Raw genomic sequence first — 7,032 nt, forward strand, 5'->3', positions numbered from 1 at the left:
GTGTTTTCTACGATAGCGAACCGGTCTTCTTGGCCTCCCACAAGCGGGTCTCACCAGGAAGATTCAAGCGAAGACGCACAATATCGTACGAGAATATCAGCAGTCGCTCGGAACGTGAACCTACAGGAACTACAGTTCAACTACAGCTATGGCTACATCATCTGCTATGGCGAACATTATAGGCCGTCAGGAAATCATCGCCGACGGCATCCATAAAATGGAAACAAACATTCGCAAGGATTCCGCATATCGTAAAACCGCGGAGTACATAAGCAAGCGTTTGGGGCTCCTTGAACATTATTGGAAGGAATTTGAAGATAATCATCAACAGTTGTTGACAATAGAGGACAAGGATATTGAGTACTTCGCAACAGACGCCTACAAATTAACAAAACAGAAGTATGACAAAACAATGGCGTTGTTACGTGATCTTAAGCCGTATGATGACGGAGGCTCACTAGTCTTGCCCTCTGGTTCACAAGTGAAAACAGGAGATCAGAGTGGATTGCCTAGGACCGACGAGTTGATCGGACGTCAACAAACTAATTTCCGTGCCTTTTCGCGTCTAATGAGGAACATGGATGTTGGCATCTTAAGTGAAAAGTGGGAAATCCAGGACAAATTACGAGTTCTACAGGCTCGATGGGATGTCATAGATGAAGTTCATTGGCAAATAGACAACCTCCTCATTGGCTCTGATGTGGACTATGAACAAGAGTTTACAAAATACGAGAAAATCTTCGAATCTACTAAACGTCAGTTGAGCCACAAGTTAAATTCTACAATAGGTACACCAATTTCAAGCGGTTCCACTTTTAGTGTTTTATATGTATTCTATTACTTTGGGCTAATAGGAGATAAAGAAGAAGTCAGATTAACGTTCACGCACTGCACATTTATTAGGTTATTTAACAATTGAAATAATTATAATTAACAGGCTACTGACGCGAGTGGAGGGAGCGCGGTATGGGAAACAACTGGTTGGCGCCGTTGCGCCCGCACAGAATTGCTGACTCCGATTTTAGGAATAATACACTGTGTGTCCCTACATCAATCCCCCTCCATCTCCAAAATTTTCATAAAAAAAATTTTTAGATTCTAACATTTAAAAATCAATTACTGAACCCTAATTTCTCAAAAATTCAATGCGCGCAGCAACGTAGTGCCCCAGCGCCTATCGCTAGCTGCAACTTGACACCTGCGATCAGCGCGTCCGCCTATCGCACGTATACAAGCGCATGCTACCTAACTATTATGACACGATGCAATTTACAATATTTATCTAGGTTAACTATCCCTGTCGTGAACCTTAAAAAAAATATACTTAATTACTAAATTTACTTACTATTTGTATTATATATTAATAGATATTAATAGAGGGACACTCGTGCATTGAATGCAACCATCACTAAAATGTGGGAACTCGCTCCGAAACAGGGTGCGCTGTCGCTGCTACCGCTAGGGCGCCCCTTTCCATTGACGAAACCATGTCCTTGACTATGGCAGACCTGGCCTGCTGACCACAACGCCTGCATCCTTTGGACATTAACACTAAACCCACGATGACAATAATACAAATTAGAAAAACACTAAGCAGTTCCACCTTCCTCTCCATAGTCGCGGTGGCGTTGGCGTCGTTAGCTCCGACTTGAGCTATAACGACTTCCTCATTTTTACTTTGCGGATTACCCATAATAGAAATAATACTCATCTGGTTAGCAAGAGCGACCAGATGCTGCAGTGTCCGTCTATTAAATTAATACGAAAAATCTTTTAAACTACTTAAATACTAACTTTTTTGCTTACTTCAAAATTATTTTAAACCTAGATAATTTTGTGCAATAATTGCTTAACATAAGAAAATTCCGAATTAACATTTCTGCATTAGAATTTAGAATTAACAAAATTCATTCTTGAACCAGTTTTGACCTGAACTTCGTATCTAAGCTTACTACCGGGCGATATAGTAAACAGAGGTAAGTAGGTTAGTATACACACGAGCAACTATACGCACAGGCAAGAACGATTACGATATTACATTTCAGAGTCAAGAGTCATTTCAGAGTTTGTTTATATTTGGTTTACGCTAATTTATTCTAGAAATATGTTATTTACTTATTTACTCTACTATCTAATTCTAACTCTAAGCGCTTAGATTCCCCATAGGGACATAATATTTTTTATGTCGCGACATGTACCTACAAGAATATTAACTAAAAAAAGAAGATTTCACAAGTGTCTCTAAATCTAATAGGTGGCTTCACTACTCTGCCACTTTTAGTTACCCTATCACTAGTTCTTTTCAAACGGGATTCATCATTTTTTTCCGATTCCGTAACTGGCGTTGTCTGCTCGTTTGTTTCGGACTTATCTACATCATACAAATCCACATAGTACGCAGGTTTTAACCTATCTACCGAAACTCGTACCTTTCTGTTCGGTAACTGTTTAAAAACACTTTTTCATTTCGCTCTAAAACTTTATATGGCCCATCGTACGTAGGCTGTAATGGCTTACGTACGGCGTCATTTCTCAAAAATACAAACTGAGAGGTACGAAGATCGGGATGTACAAATATCGACTTTCTATTATTATGTACTCTATTAATAGGCTTATAGTTACGTATTGTCTCACGTAACTTATTGACGTCTACACTAGAGTCACTTTTCCTTGCATTGTATTCGTAAAAGTCCGACGGTAAACGTAACACTCTGCCGTAAGTCATTTCCGCAGCACTGACACTGTTATCGCTATGCACTGCGGCCCTAAGGCCTAACAACACGGTTGATAACTCGTTAATCCACGAACTCTCGCTAGCGCTTAACCTCGCCGTCAAGGACACCTTCAACGCTCTGGCCATCTCTCTATTGCCCCGTTGGCTTGCGGATGATAGGGCGTTGTACGCAGCAGCTACACCTAACAGTTTTTTTTTCTTCTTCGTAGATGTTGGGGATTTCTACTGTACGTATAGTAATTAGGATGTTACGGGAAAATTGCGCATTAATCTCGCTTTCCTTGTGTTTATGTATATGGGGAAAAAGCGGATAATACCTGGGAAAAATGTTCTTCCGGTGTTGTAGTATTTGCCGCTTGGGTTGGTGGCGGCTACTGACACGTTGTATAGAGCATGCGCATCGCCGGCGACGTCGTGAAACGTGTGCTGTGTTGTATTCTGAGGTAAGAAACAATTTTAATGAGAAATTAATGTCTATACTGTATGGACCGGCGTTACAACCGTAGAACAGCTGTTTCGTCTTGCTTCTGACAGAGAAGAGTTCTCAAAGCTGACGGCCAACGTCCAGTAATGGACAGGCACTGGAAGAAGAAGAATGTATATACAGTCCGCGTGATATTGTTTTTAGCAGTTTCATCAGTTGACACCTAACAGTTTCATCAGTTCTCCTAATAACTGACTCTCGAACTGTCGACCCTGGTCTGAGGTTAACTTTATAGGACATCCGAATCGCGAGAGCCAGCCGTCATAAACCAACTTCGCGACGGTCTCGGCAGTGCCGTCCTTCATCGGAAAGGCTTCCGGCCAACGCGTTGCTCTATCAATCATAGTCAAAAGGTATCTATAACCGTCTTCTGTAGTAGGTAAGGGACCTACTATATCAATGTGAAGGTGTTCAAATCTACCACATTCCTGAAACATTTCAATCTCTGACGTAGAATGACGGTTGACCTCCGTTCGCTGGCACGGCAAACATGCCCGCGCCCAATCACCAACATCTTTGTTCATTCCTGGCCAGAAAAATCTACTCGCCAACATCCGTCGGGTTACTCTAACACCAGGATGACTAAGATTATGTACTGAATCAAAAGCAGATTTGCGAAACTCCTTGGTTAGATATGGCCTAACCGTTTCTGTTGATGTATCACAAAATATAGTTTTTCCGGTATGCGGTACCTACAACTATTTTCTTCATAACAACGTGACTGCCAAACTCATTACGTTTCAAATATTCATCGTTCTTCTGAGCTTCTGCTAACTGTGCATAATATATTGTAGTTGGACTTCCGGCCAAGTAGTTAATGCCATCTGCGGCAAATCTACAATAAGTCACGTCAAAAAAAAAAAAAAAAAAATGTAGTTGGACTACATACTGTTTCTATGCGCGATAAGGCATCCGCAACAATGTCGTCATTACCATTTATGTGACGTATGTCGGTAGTGAATTCGCTTCAAGTATCTAGTACGCCTTGGCGTTTCTTTCTCCGGATTAATTTTCGAAAATGCGAAAGACAACGGTTTGTGATCAGAATAAACTGTAACCTGACGCCCTTCAATCATGTTTCTAAAATGTTTAATACACATGTAAATAGCCAATAATTCTCTGTCATAGGTTGAATATATCTATTGCGCGTCGGTTAACTTCTTGTAATAATAACCCAACGGCTCCCAGTGACCGTTGCGCTGTTGTTGCAAAACTCCTCCAATACACGTGTTAGATGCGTCCGTCATTAATGCTAACGTAGCGTCTGCACCCGGGTAGGCCAACCTAACGGCTTGGCTAAGGCTCCGCTTACATTCGTCGAATGCCTTCTCGGCATCCTGAGTCCACTCAATGGGGGTCTTATCTATCTTCTTTGCCCCGTGTAGATATGCATTAAGTACCGCCTGACTTCTAACTGCGCCCGGAATGTGTGGGCGATAAAAAATAATCATACCTAGAAAACGTCTCAACTCCTCGATCGTTCTTGGTTTTGGAAAATTTTGTATCGCAGCAACTTTGTCATCTAAAGGCTTAATTCCTTCAGTGGATACTTCGTGCCCTAAAAACTCTATTTTCTGTTGAACAAAGGCACATTTGGACACATTAATCGTTATACCATACTCATTCAATCTTCCTAAGACTTGACGTAGATGCTTTTTATGCTCCTCTTCGTCATCGCTCGCTATAATTACATCGTCTATGTATGAAAACAGGAAATCGAATCCTGCTAGCACTGTATGGTTCATGAATCTCTGGAAGGTCTGCGCTGCATTCCTAAGCCCGAAACACATCCGAGGAAACTCAAATAGGCCAAACGGCGTTATGATAGCCGTTTTCTCTACATCTTCTGGAGCAACCGGAATGTAATGGTAGGTCAATTCTAGAAAAATATTTCTTACCAGCCAAAATGTATGTGAAGTCATGCAGACGTGGTATTGGATACCTATTTGGCTTGGTGATGGCATTCAAGGCTCGATAGTCTCCACACGGTCTGATGTCACCGTTTTTCTTCGGGACCACATGGAGAGGGCTCGCCCAGGCGCTCTTGGATGGCCGACAGATACCCAATTCCACCATAGTCTGGAATTCAGCTTTCGCCTTCTTGTAGCGATCCGGAGGCAAAGGGCGTGCGCGAGCTTGCACAGGGGGCCCGTGTGTCTCGATATGATGAAACACTGTGTGATTTGCACTATAGCGGAATGAAATCGGCTTGGTAATATCTGGGTACTGAGATAAAAGTTCACTGTATGGATGCTTATCGTCCACTGTTTTAACCGTCACTGCACTGCTTTGTACGAGCGAAGCAATAGTCTCTAATTTAGTCGCTCCATCGATAAGTTTTTTTGCACGTAAGTCGACTAAAAGTCCGAAATGAGTCAAAAAGTCCGCTCCTAAAATGGGTTGGTTCACTGATGCTCAAAGTTCCACTTAAAATCTCTTCGTAAATTAAGATCGATGTTTAACGTTTTAATGCTAAAAGTTTTGATCTCAGTGCCATTAGCTGCGTATAATTTATAATCCGACACGTTATTATCACACTTAAAAGTTTTTGGTAACACTGATATGTTTGCACCCGTGTCCACTAAAAAACGAATTCCGCGCCGCCTATCCTTCACATAAAGGCGGTTAGATGGCTGAATGGTACAGACATCCGCCTCTGACTGTACCCCCTCTAATTTCCCTGTTTCTTCCAGGCGCAGGGTTCCTCACACCTGGTGGCTCGCTCCCTATAGCGGAAGTGGAAATGACAGAGCCAGTTAGGATTGTTCTCATTTCTTCGCCTACTGTTTGATCTGCGTGAGCCGCTTCTTCCCCTGAAATCTCGGCGCCCTCGCCCGCCTTGATTTCTGAACCGTGGCCTGGACCTCTCCAAATCTGTCATCCGGATGTTAAGTTTGGCTATTTCTGCCACTATCATGGCCGCATCTGACGACAAGGGTGGCGCGGTAGACGTGGAAGCTCCCACCGACTCTACCTGTGCCGCCCGCGAGGTCTCCAACATCTTGTCCGCCAACTCGGCTAGCTTGCTAAGATCCTTCTCTTCCACCACCGTCAACACTCCTCTGACCCAGGATGGCAAAAGGTTTTGCCACAAAATCATCAGCGTGGTATCAGGCACTTTATCTTTGGCTAACTGTCTCATACGTCTCAGTAGGTGGCTCGGCTTTTGATCGCCGAGCTCCATTTCGCCAATTAACTTTTGCAATTGTCTACTTTCTGATTCTTCGTATATTTGTAATAGCCGGTTCTTCAAGGCCGTATATTTTCCGGTTGCAGGAGGTGAACTAATAAGATCAGTAATTTGAGTGATAGTTTCCTTATCCAATTTTGATAGTATGACATTATATTTCACTTCATCACTAGTATTTTGAGGTAACAGTGTTGATTCCGCATGTACAAACCAGGCTCGTGGCTGATCAGTCCAAAAGTTTGCGATCCGATTAGATATCGAAATTACTGCTAAAGGTTCGTTTTTTTTTTTTTTGACGTGACTTATTGTAGATTTGCCGCAGATGGCATTAACTACTTGGCCGGACAAATGGGGAGCGCTGAAGGCTCTCACCCGGTACAACGTTTAAGACAACAGGCCTGAGGGTGCCCAGTTGGGCGCGAACCTCGGCTCAGGGCGTCGTCTGAGAGCAAAAATATTTGAAAGAATTAATCGACCCTAGTGGGTCGATAGCGATAAGCGCTGAATGAGGGAAATCGTCGACCACGCCGGCGGGGTCGGTATCGGGGACCTGAAGTGTTTGGTGTCGCGAGCTGATTGGCTGCCTCTATGGCTAGAGTGATCGGGTCGTCGGGATCGTATATT

Source organism: Pectinophora gossypiella, unplaced genomic scaffold, assembly GCF_024362695.1.
Source record: "Pectinophora gossypiella unplaced genomic scaffold, ilPecGoss1.1 Pgos_30, whole genome shotgun sequence".
NCBI classification, from domain to species: domain Eukaryota; kingdom Metazoa; phylum Arthropoda; class Insecta; order Lepidoptera; family Gelechiidae; genus Pectinophora; species Pectinophora gossypiella.